Here is a 13,244-nt window from a genome sequence, read left to right on the forward strand (position 1 = left end):
AGGCTCCATGTAATATCAAACAGTGAAGGCTCTCCCACAGATCTCCATCTCAACGCTAACACCCAGCTCCACTCAAGGACCAGCAAGCTAAGGTGCCCAAAACCCTATGCCAAACAACTAGCAAGACAGGAACAGCACCCCACCCATTAGCAGAGAGGCTGCCTAAAATCAAAATAAGTTAACAGACACCCCAAAACACATCACTGGACGTGGTCCTGCCAACCGGAAAGACAAGATCCAGCCACATCCACCAGAACACAGGTACTAGTCCCCTTCACCAGGAAGCCTACACAACACACTGAAACAACTTTAGCCACCGGAGGCAGACACCAAAAAGAACAGGAACTACAAACCTGCAGCCTGTGAAAAGGAGACTCCAAACACATTACGTTAAGGAAAAGACAGAAAATACACAACAGATGAAAGAGAAAGGTAAAAACCCACCAGACCAAACAAATGAAGAGGAAATAGGCAGTCTACCAGAAAAGGAATTCAGAGTAATGATAGTAAAGATGATCCAAAATCTTCAAAATAAAATAGAGAAAATACAAAAAACGTTTAACAAGGGCCTAGAAGAACTAAAGAGCAAACAAACAATGATGAACAACACACACACAAAAAAAATTAAAAATTCTCTAGAAGGAATCAATTGCAGAATAACTAAGGCAGAAGAACGGATAAGTGACATGGAAGATAAAATAGTGTAAATAACTACTGTAGAGCAGAATAAAGACAAAAGAATGAAAAGAATTCAGGACAGTCTCAGAGACCTCTGGGACAATATTAAATGCACCAACATTTGAATTATAGGGGTCCCAGAAGAAGAAGAGAAAAAGAAAGGGACTGAGAAAATATTGAAGAGATTATAGTTATAAACTTCCCTAATATGGGAAAGGAAATAGTCAATCAACTCCAGGAAGTGAAGAGAGTCCCATAAAGGATAAATCCAGGGAGAAACAGGCCAAGACACACATTAATCAAACTATCAAAAATTAAATGCAAAGAAAAAATATTAAAAGGAGCAAGGGAAAAACAACAAATAACATACAAGGGAATCCTCATAAGGTTAACAGCTGATCTTTCAGCACAAACTCTGCAAGCCAGAAGGGAGTGGCAAGACATATATAAAGTGATGAAGGGGAAAGCCCTACAACCAAGATTACTCTACCCAGTAAGGATCTCATTCAGATTTGATGAATAAATTAAAACCTTTACAGACAAATGAAAGCTAAGAGAATTCAGCAGCACCAAACAGCTTTACAACAAATGCAAAAGGAAATTCTCTAGGGAGGAAACACAAGAGAAGGAAAAAAACTACAATAACAAACCCAAAACAATTAGGAAAATGGTAATAGGAACATAAATATCAATAACTACCTTAAATGTAAATGGTTTAAATGCTCCAACCAAAAGACATACACTGGCTGAATGGATACAAACAGAAGACCCGTATACATGCTGTCTAAAAAGACCCACTTCAGACCTAGGGACACATAGAGAGTGAAAGTGAGGGGATGGAAAAAGATATTCCATGCAAATGGAAATCAAAAGAAAGCTGAAGTAGCAATACTCATATCAGAAAAAACAGACTTCAAAATTAAGACTATTACAAGAGACAAAGAAGGACACTACATAATGATCAAGGGATCAATCCAAGAAGAAGATATAACAATTGTAAATATTTATGCACCCAACATAGGAGCACCTCAACACATAAGGCAAATGCTAACAGGCATAAAAGGGAAAATCGACAGTAACACAATGATACTAGGGGACTTTAACACTCCAGTTTCACCAATGGACAGATCATTCAAAATGAAAATAAATAAGGAAACACAAGCTTTAAATGATACATTAAACAAGATGGACTTAATTGATATTTATAGGACATTTCATCCCTAAAAAACAGAATACACTTTCTTCTCAAGTGCTCATGGAACATTGTGCAGGATAGATCATATCTTGGGTCACAAATCAAGCCTTGGTAAATTTAAGAAAATTGAAATTGTATCAAGTACCTTTTCCAACCACAACGCTATGAGACTAGATATCACTTACTGGAAAAAATCTGTAAGAAATACAAACACACAGAGGCTAAACAATACACTACTTAATAACCAAGATATCACTGAAGAAATCAAAGAAGAAATAAAAAAATACCTGGAAAAAATGACAATGAAAACTCGATGAGCCAAAACCTATGGGATGCAGCAAAAGCAGTTCTAAGAGGGAATTTTATAGCAATAAAATCCTACTTCACGAAACAAGAAAAATCTCAAATAAACAACCTAACTTTACACCTAAAGCAATTAGAGAAAGAATAATAAAATAAAGCCAAAGTTAGCAGAATGAAAGAAATCATAAAGATCAGATCTGACATAAAGGGAAAAGAAATGAAGGAAACAATAACAAACATCAATAAAACTAAAATCTGGTTCCTTGAGAAGGTAAACAAAATTGAAAAACCATTAGCCAGACTCATCAAGAAGAAAAGGGAGAAGACTCAAATCAACAGAATCAGAAATGAAAAAGGAGAAGTAACAATGGACACTTCAGAAATAAAAAGTATCATGAGAGACTATAGCAAGCAACTCTATGGTAATAAAATGGACAACCTGGAGAAATGGACAAATTCTTAGAAAAGCACAACCTGCCAAGACTGAATCAGGAAGAAAGAGAAAACATAAACACACCAATCAGAAGGACTGAAATTGAAACTGTGATGAAAAATCTTCAGGCAAACAAAAGCCGAGGATCAGATGGCTTCACAGGCGAATTCTAACAAATATTTAGAGAAGAGCCAACACCTATCCTTCTCAAACTCTTCCAAAATATAGCAGAGGGAGGAACACTCCCAAACTCATTCTAAGAGGCCACCAACACCCTGATACCAAAACTGGACAAAGATGTCACAAAGAAAGAAAACTACAGGCCAATATCACTGATGAACACAGATGCAAAAATCATCAACAAAATACTAGTAAACAGAATCCAACAGCACATTAAAAGGATCATACACCATGATCAAGTGGGGTTTATCCCAGGAATGCAAGGATTCTTCAATATACACAAATCAATCAATGTGATAAACCATATTAACAAATTAAAGTAGAAAAATGATATGATCATCTCAATAGATGCACAAAAAGCTTTCAACAAAATTCAACACCGATTTATGACAAAAACACTCCAGAAAGTAGGCTTAGAGGGAACTTACCTCAACGTAATAAAGGCCATATATGACAAATCCACAGCCAACATTATTCTCAATGGTGAAGAGCTGAAATCATTTTCACTAAGATCAGGAGGAAGACAAGGTTGCCCACTCTCACCACTCTTATTCAACATAATTTTGGAAGTTTTAGCCACAGCAGTAAGAGAAGAAAAAGAAATAAAAGGAATCCAAACCAGAAAAGAAGAAGTAAAGCTGTCACTGTTTTCAGATGACATGATACTATACATGGAGAATCCTAAAGACTCTACCAGAAAACTCCTAGTCAATGAATTGGGTAAAGTAGCAGGATACAAAATTAATGCACAGAAATCTCTTGCATTCCTATACATTAATGATGAAAAATATGAAAGAGTAATTAAGGAAACACCCCATTCACCATTGTAAGAAAAAGAATAAAATACCTAGGAATAAACCTACCTAAGGAGACAAAAGACCTGTATGCAGAAAACTATGTCACTGATGAAAGAAATTAAAGATGATACAAACAGATGGAGAGATATACCATATTCTTGGATTGGCAGAATCAACATTGTGAAAATGACTCTGCTACCCAAAGCAATCTACAGATTCAATGCAATCCCTGTCAAACTACAACTGGCATTTTTCACAGAACTAAAACAAAAAATTTCACAATTTGTATGGAAACACAAAAGACCCTGAATAGCCAAAGCAATCCTGAAAAGAAAAACGGAGCTGGAGGAATCAGGCTCCTGGACTTCAGACTATACTACAAAGCTACAGTAATCAAGACAGTATGGTACTGGCACAAAAACAGAAATATAGATCAATGGAACAGGATAGAAAGCCCAGAGTTAAAACCACACATATCACCTTATTTTTGATAAAGGAGGCAAGAATATACAATGGAGAAAAGACAGCCTGTTCAATAAGTGGTGCTGGGAAAACTGGACAGCTACATGTAAAAGAATGAAATTAGAACACTTCCTAACACCACACACAAAAATAAACTCAAAATGGATTAAAGACCTAAATGGAAGACCAGATTCTAACAAACTCTTAGAGGAAAACACAGGCATAACACTCTATGACATACATCACAGCAAGATCCTTTTTGACCCACCTTGTAGAGAAATGGAAATAAAAAAAAAATTAACCAATTGCACTTAATGAAACTTAAAATCTTTTGCACACCAAAGGAAACCATAAACAAGGTGGAAAGACAACCCTCAGAATAGGAGAAAATATTTGCAAATGAAGCAACTGACAAAGGATTTAATCTCCAAAATATACAGACAGCTCATGCAGCTCAATATCCAAAATACAAACAACCCAATCCAAAAAGGGCAGAACACCTAAATAGACATTTCTCCAAAGAAGATATACAGACTGCCAACAAACACATGAAAGAATGCTCAACATCACCAATCATTAGAGGAATGCAAATCAAAACTACAATGAGGCATCACCTCACACCAGTCAAATGGGCATCAGAAAATCTACAAATATCAAATGCTGGAGAGGGTGTGGAGAAAAGGAAACCCCCTTGCACTGCTGGTGGGAATGTAAATTGATACAGCCACTATGGAGAACAGTATGGAGGTTCCTTAAAAAACTAAAAATAGAACTACCATACGACCCAGCAATCCTACTACTGGGCATATATCCTGAGAAAACCATAATTCAAAAAGAGTCAGGTACCACAATGTTCATAGCTGCTCTATTTACAATAGCCAGGACATGGAAGCAACCTAAGTGTCCATTGACAGATGAATGGATAAAGGAGATGTGGCACATATATGCAGTGGAATATTACTCAGCCACAAAAAGAAACAAAACTGAGTTATTTGTTGTGAGGTGGATGGACCTACAGTCTGTCATACAGAGTGAAGTCAGAAAGAGAAAAACAAATACTGTATGCTAACACATATATATGGAATCTAAAAAAAAAAAAAGGTTGTGAAGAACCTACAGGCAGGACAGGAATAAAGACGCAGATGTAGAGAATGGACTTGAGGACATGGGGAGGGGAATGTGTAAGCTGGCATGAAGTGAGAGAGTGGCATGGACTTATATACACTACCAAATGTAAAATAGATAGCTAGTGGGAAACAGCCGCATAGCACAGGGAGATCAGCTCAGTTCTTTGTGACCACCTAGAGGGGTGGGATAACAAGGGTGGGAAGGAGATGCAAGAGGGAGGAGACATGGGGATATATGTATATGTATAACTGATTCACTTTGTTATAAAGCAGAAACTAACACACCATTGTAAAGCAATTATACTCCAATAAAGATGTTAAAAAAAAAAAGAAATCAATTGGATAAAGAATACTGGACCTCCAGAGAGAGAGCTGGGTCAAGTTCAGTCCTTAACACAATACACAACATTTAGTAGAATGAACTAATGACGCACACACACTCACTCACTTCTGCATAGAAAAAAAAAAATGTGTTTGAGATACTTTTTTAAAAAATCCCCAGTGGCAAAGATTTTAAATAGTAAACCACAACTTTATCTGCTTTCTTTAAGAGATGTATAGAAAACCCATGCCCTGGCTGCCTGCATATCAATCATGGTTCTCCATTTAAAGCTATCCTTATATTTATGTAAGGAAATATTTTAGGCTATTATTATTAATTTAATATATCCATTATTAAAATGTGTAGATATAACTGAATACATAATTGTTTCTTACTCTAGGCATCTAAAACTATAGTTTGCTGTTGTTGTTACTGCTGTTTCTGCAGGACTCTAAGATATATATTTATATATAAAATTCATAATAACAGTTGCACTTACTATTGCACTGGAAACACATCAGGCATAAAATCAGCAAGTAAAAGAAATGCTGAGCTTTCTGGTTCTCACAGCAATAGGATGCTCATAGCCAAACTGAAAAAGGCTTATCTAAAGTTATGTGCCTTGCACTGTGAGTTGAAATTCAATAGGTTGAGGTTTTTATTGAACCGTGAGAAAACAGAGTATCCAAACTTCCATAAAACATGCTTTTTCTTAAGGCACATGTGTTTTTTTATCTAAGAACTGTAGCTACTGAACTGTACAATGTGAATTTAATCGGTGACATTTTCCAACAAACTAAAGACAATCAATAAATTAAATGTATAGATCAAAGTAAAATCTTCAGATTGTAGCAGTTAATATTTAAGTGCTCAATTTGAAGGTGTCCAAACTTAAAATAGAGACAAAGAGTATATACAAGACTTTCTTGGGTTTGGCATTAAAGTTATCTTCTATACTTTCAACACCAAAACCAAAATGCCCATGACATTAAAAATTGCTCCAGACTACAGACAAGCATAAGGATCTCAAAGGAGGAGATTAAGAATTTCTAGTTATGAACTATATGCTGTAAACAGACTAAGACAGAAGAGAGCTCATATTTTCATCTTTGTATCCCAGTACCTGGCATCACACACCAAAGGTGGCCTATAAATATCTGAGGGAGAATGAAGAACTTGAAAGAAACAAAGAACATTTTTGGTTGTCCATAGTACCAACCCAGCAAAATAATAATAATGACAAAAAAAATAAGCTATCAATCTGTTCAGCGTGTCATCAATACTATAAATGGAGAATCTTCTTTACCACAAAATATCCAAGAAGAGCCTTTTTCCAATGTGGTAGTTTGTACTGTGGGATGCTTCCCATCTCTTCTCAAAAAGAAAAAAAAGGTGAGAACATTTGTATACATCTGTCCATCTTCATCAAGACAGAGTCAACTAAGTAAAACAATTAGGTGAACATCAACTCTCGCTAAGAAGACGTAATGATCCTATATGTATATACTCCTTACAACAGACCTTAAATTTACATGAAGGAAAAAAAACGACAGACTGAAAGGAGAAACAAACAAATCTATGTTTATAGTTGGATAGTTTAACACTCCACTCTAAGTAACTGATAGAACAAGTTGGCAGAAAATCAGTAAGGAAATAGAGGATTTAAGCAAGACTGTTAACCAACTAAACCTTGAACTTTATAGAACACTCTACCCAAAAACAGCAGAATCAGAATATACTTTTTTTCAAATGCAAAAGTAATATTCTCCAAGATAGACCATATTATGAACTATCACACAAATCTTAACAAATTCAAAAGAATAGAAGTCCTATAAAATGTTCTCTCTCTATAATAAAATTAAGTCAGAAATAACTGCTGGAATGCCCTCAAACCATTTAGAAATTAAATAAAACATATCTAAAAAGCTCATGGATCAAAGAAAAAGTCAAAATAAATTAGAATATTTAGAATTGAATGAAAATTAAAATACAGCATATCCAAATTTGTTGAATGTGACTAAAGCAGCACTGAGAGAGAAAATTATAGCATTAAGTGGTTACATTAGAGAAGACGACGGGTCTTAAATCAATAAGCTAAACATCTCCCTTAAAAAGTCAGAAAAAGTAGAGCAAATTAACATATGAGTTAATATTATATAACTTACATTTTACAGATTTCAGGATATAAGGTCAATATATAAGTTAATCTTTATCCTATATATCAGCAATAAACAATTGGAATTTGAAATTATAAAAAAGAATGCCACTTATAATAGAACCAAAAAATGAAATAATTAGATATGTATATCTAACAAAGTAGGAGCAGGATTTTTATGATGAACACTACACACCACTAACAAAGGAAACCAATGTATATCTGAATAAATGAAGACTTATATTGTATTCAAGGACTGGAACACCCAATACTTTTAAAGTATTAGTTCTCCCCAACTTTTTCTATAGAGTCAATGGAATACTAATCAAAATGCCAGCAAGCTGGGTTTTTTTTACATAGTAAAAAACTGGTCCTAAAATTTCTATGCATAGGTAGACAAATCAGAACATATTTTAATATATAATATAATGAATTTCAAATTAGGAAACTTACTCATTTATTGATATATTCAAGGCAAATGGAGGGTAGCTGACCCTGAAAGTTAAGCTTATGCATGTGCTCTTGTATATGTGTGTTTTTTAGATGCATAATTTTTGTAATTTTATAAACACCCTCTTGATAAAACTAATTTTCCAAATGAAGAAGTTTCAGTGATGAATTTCAAATGTGATGGCTGATATGATCTTAAAAGTTCAGATGCTACAAAATGAGGGTTCTTTAATGATCAAAATTCCCAAAAACAATTTTCTAGGGTCAGTAAATATATACATTAGAGAAGCAACATGCCTATTTGAGCATTTTATGACATTTTGCAATGTGTTATAGGAAACACGTGGAATATTATTTCTCCATCATCTTCATGGATATTTTCTCTGAGTTCTTGAAGAGTCACATTAAAGGGTAAGTCTTTTTTTAAATTAATCTGTATTATGATTCAATTGGGATTTCTCAATCAGCAAGATAAAAACACCAAAGGTAGCCTAAAATGAAAGTTTATTGTCTTGGGTAGTATTAATTTCAAAGGTAAGTAGTTATTACAAAATTGGTTCAGTGGCCCAGTGATCTTAAAACCCTGAGTTACCTTCTCAGTGATTCTTTTGAATCACTGCACACGATCACATGGATAACTACAGTAATTCCTCTAACAATTGCAATCCAAAGCAGGAACAAGGGGAAAGGTGCAAGTCTGAAATTCTTTATGCCCATCTCTTTCTTTTTATTAAGGAGGAAAGTCTTTCTCAGAAAATTCCCCTCAGGTCTCATTAGTCCTAAAAGGTTATTTGCCCACCTTTAGAAACCAGGGGAGAAATGGATTGTCTAAGGGCTGACAGACCCTGAAAATAGTGCCACTCATATCCCAAAAAATTGGGTTCTGAAGAAAAAAAAAAAGTGGTAATCAGACATGATTTCACTTATATTCATTATAATCTTTTATTTTTATATATGCTTCTCCCTCCTGCCATTGATGATTCTATCCTTAAAAATAAATGATATATGAATATGTATAGATGTGGTCTTATGAATAAGAGATATTGGAGCAATTTTGTTACTACAAAAAATCTGAAAATGCTGATTATTATCTAAACTTTTTGCCAAATAATGCAGACTCCTTTCTTAATTTTAGGCAAGTTTATTAGGGTTGAATTAATAATAACTTCTGTAATCTGTTTTCATCTGTAACACTATTGTCCTCTTTCTATTGTTAAAACCAAGACAATAGACCTCAAATGGAGTTACTTATGCTAAGCCTCATGTCATGAAACTGAGAGGAGACTTAATTACAGTTTCTGCTCTCCCAAAAATGGAATCTTAAACCAGTCAATTAGGAATCACCTAATCAGCACTAGTTGGGAAATCTGCCATCCCCTAAAGGAAAGTGACCTTGCCATAACCATTCTGCTTTTTGCCTAGTGTAACTCCCTTGTTCCCATTCCCTTCTGCATATTAAGTCTTTTGCATTTTGTACAGCTCCTCAGAGCTCTCTATCTGCTAGATTGGATGCTGTTCAATTCATGAATCATTGAATAAAGCTATTAAGATCTTTAAAATATGCTCACTTGAATTATTTTTAACATTATCCTTCTCTCCCTAGTATTCTGCATCCTTCTAATACTTTTATTTTAGTCTCCTTTCCAAATTTTTTTGGCCTTTTATTTGTCATTTTTCAATTTTGCCTACTTTCCTTCTTTTTATCCCCTCTTTCCAGACTTTCACTTTCTCTTTCCTTCTTTTGTTTATAATCAGTAGAAATCTACCCAAGCACATGGAAGACTGAAAGATAAAGTATATCGTAACAGTAGAATTCTGACTAACATTTATCCCCCTATTATACCCAATTAAATAAGATTTGAATGATATCAAATCTTGTGATTCAACTGAATTTTCAGAACACCTTCTCAGTATCTCTTGTAACACTTATAATTCTACCATGTGTCATGAAAATACAGCAAATAGCATATAGTGAATTTGGAGTTATTACAAGTAATTTGTGCATATTCTCTTGTCTGATGGCTACAGTGACCACATGAGAAGCTATTCAAGTAAGATCTTATGGTTTGTCCAATGATTCAGTGTATACATGGCAGATCTGGAATCAATACAAAGTATGAGTTAGATAGTTTATCATTCCTACTAGATCATAAATTCATTAAGGGCAGATACTGTTACCAGATGTCTTTTTCATAACTACAATATCTAACACAGAAATCAATAACTGATTTTTGAACAGATAAAGGAGTAATTGAATGAAAACAGTAAGTCCCCTACATACGAACCTTCAAGTTGCAAACTTTCAAAGATGCGAACGTGCATTTGCATGTCCACTCATGTAAGTTAGTTCACATGTCTGGCATACATTGTCACATGCATGTATCCTCTACAAGTGGTTGTGCTTTTGTGTACTGTACAGAGTACAGTAGTCCAGTATCTTTATTTCAAGCCCAGGATGTCTGGAAGCAAGCATAAAAGCAGCAGTGATGTAGCTGGTACTGCTAAGAAGCGCCAAGTGATAACGATGGAAACAAAAGTGATAATAATTGAGAGAGTAGAGTGAGGCGAAAAGATGGTAGATGTCGCTTGTTCTTAACATGAATCATTCAACCATCAGCACGATTCTAAAGAATAAGGACAAGATCGTGGAACATGTAAAGTCTGCTGGGCCGATGATGTTGACAATAATATTGAAGAAGTGTGGAATAGTGATGGAGGAGATGGAGAAACTTCTCAGTGTGTGGATGCAGGATCAGCATCAGCGTCAAGTCCCACTCAGCTTAATGCTGACTGAAGAGAAAGATAAAAGCCTTTATGAAGACTTGAAGAAGAAACACGGCAAAGGATCAGAGGCCACATCTTTTTTTTTTTTTTTTTTGCGCGTGGTACGCGGGCCTCCCACTGCCGTGGCCTCTCCCGCCGCGGAGCACAGGCTCCGGACGCGCAGGCCCAGTGGCCATGGCCCACGGGCCCAGCCGCTCTGCGGCATGCGGGATCCTCCCGGACCGGGGCACGAACCCGTGTCCCCTGCATCGGCAGGTGGACTCTCAACCACTGCGCCACCAGGGAAGCCCGAGGCCACATCTTTTAATGCCAGCCATGGCTGGTTTCATCAGTTCAAGGCTAGAGCCAACCTTCACAATGTAAAAGTAAGTGGAGAGGCAGCAAATGCAGATATGGTAGCTGCCCAGGAATTTACTGAAACACTTCAAGAAATTATCGATGAAAGCGCATATTCACCTGAACAGGTTTTTAATGTGGATGAGACAGGACTGTATTGGAAGAGGATGTCAGACCAAAGTTACATCAGTAAGAAGAAAAAGTTGATGCCAGGCTACAAAGCAGCAAAGGATAGGCTAACTGTGTTGTTTGGTGGCAATGCTTCTGGTGATATGAAGCTGAAGCCTCTCTTAGTTTATCATTCAGAGAAACCAAGAGCCCTTAAAAACATAGCCAAGGGCTCTCTTTCTGTTGTGTGGAAGAGTAACCCCAAAGCCTGGGTTACACAGGCTGTTTTCCAGGACTGTTTTTTCTACCACTCCATCCTGGAGGCTGAGAAATATTGCTTGCAGAAGGATGTCCCTTTCAACATTCTTTTGCTGCTCGACAACGCTCCGGGCCACCCCTCATTCATGGACGACTTTCATCCCAACGTCAAAGTAGTGCATCTGCCACCGAATACTATGTTGCTCATCCAACCTATGGACCAGGGAGTTATAGCGACCTTCAATAAATATTATTTATATCACATTTTTCGTCAGGCAGTAGAGGTGAGTAATGAAACAGGAACAACCTTGCAACAAACAATTTTGGAAGGACTATAATATCTACAAGGCCATAAAAAACATTGACTTTGCTTGGCGTGAGGTTATAGCCATCACCATGAATGTGAAGAACATTTGCCTGCAGTTTGTTCATGATTTTCGTGGATTTGAGAAGGTGGATGAAGAGTCCAAAATGTCTTCAGCAACGTAGTGACCTTCAGAGAGAAGCTGGAGCTAGATCTGCAAGAGGACGACTATATTGAACTACTTGCTGTGCAACACGAGGAGCTTACTAATGAAGACCTGATGGAATTGGAGGCCCAGAGAAAGGACGAAGAGAGACAAGGGGTAGAAGAAGTAACTGAAGAACTGAAGAGATTCATGACGCAGGAAATGGCAAGGGGATTTTCTTTATTTGAGGAGGCACTGCTAGGTTTCGAGACACAGGACCTGAATGTAGAATGGTACACAAAGGTTGCAGCAGAAGTTCCGCATACAATCCAGTGCTACCAAGTCATCCATGATGAGAAAAAAAGAGCTACTACCCAGACATCGCTGGATCATTTTATCAAGAGGGTAGATAGAATTGAATCCAGCAAGGAACCAGAACCTGTGCCATCAACATCAGGTGTGAGTGAAATGGCAGCTTGTCCTCTGTCTCCTATTGTTGACGATCCTTCAGCTCTACCATCTCCCACCTCCTTGCCCTCCTCCAGTCAGTAACTCTTCTTGCTTGTTCACTCGATGCCAACCCCTGTATGCCAGATGTTGTACTGTACTGTAAGATTAAAATATTTTTTAATTTTTTGTGTTTGTTTTTTATGTAGTATTTGTGTAAAAAGTATTATAAAGCTATTATAGTACAATACTATGTAGCCGGCTGTGTTAGTTGGGTACCTAGGCGAACTCTGTTGGACTTAGGAACACATTGGACTTACGAACGCACTCTCAGAACAGAACTCATTTGTATGTAGGGGACTTACTGTAATGTAAAGAATTTTTTGTTATTCAGAAGATAGACATATATGTGAAGCATAAGATGTGCTCTACAGTTGCAAAGCCTAAATATAAAGTTATAAATATGAACAAAAGATAGAAAACAGTATTAAACTTCTGAAAACTAATGAGTTCATTTTCTGGGAAGAAATTATGCAAATCACAAATGTTTAACAACAAAAGACCCATGGAAGTAATAACCTAGAAAAAAATTACTGATCTTAGACAAGCCACAAGAAGAGACAATACCATGGGTTATGGACTGTCTTTTAATGAGTAAGCCTGATGAGATGACCTGTGATGTTCTAGTCACGGAGTCTGAGAAATTTGAAGCTAGAAATAACCTGAGGCAATTCTGGTACATTTCTGAAGTAGAAAGTTG

Source organism: Grampus griseus (genome assembly GCF_964374135.1).
Source record: "Grampus griseus genome assembly, chromosome: 15".
Classification (NCBI taxonomy): Eukaryota; Metazoa; Chordata; class Mammalia; order Artiodactyla; family Delphinidae; genus Grampus; species Grampus griseus.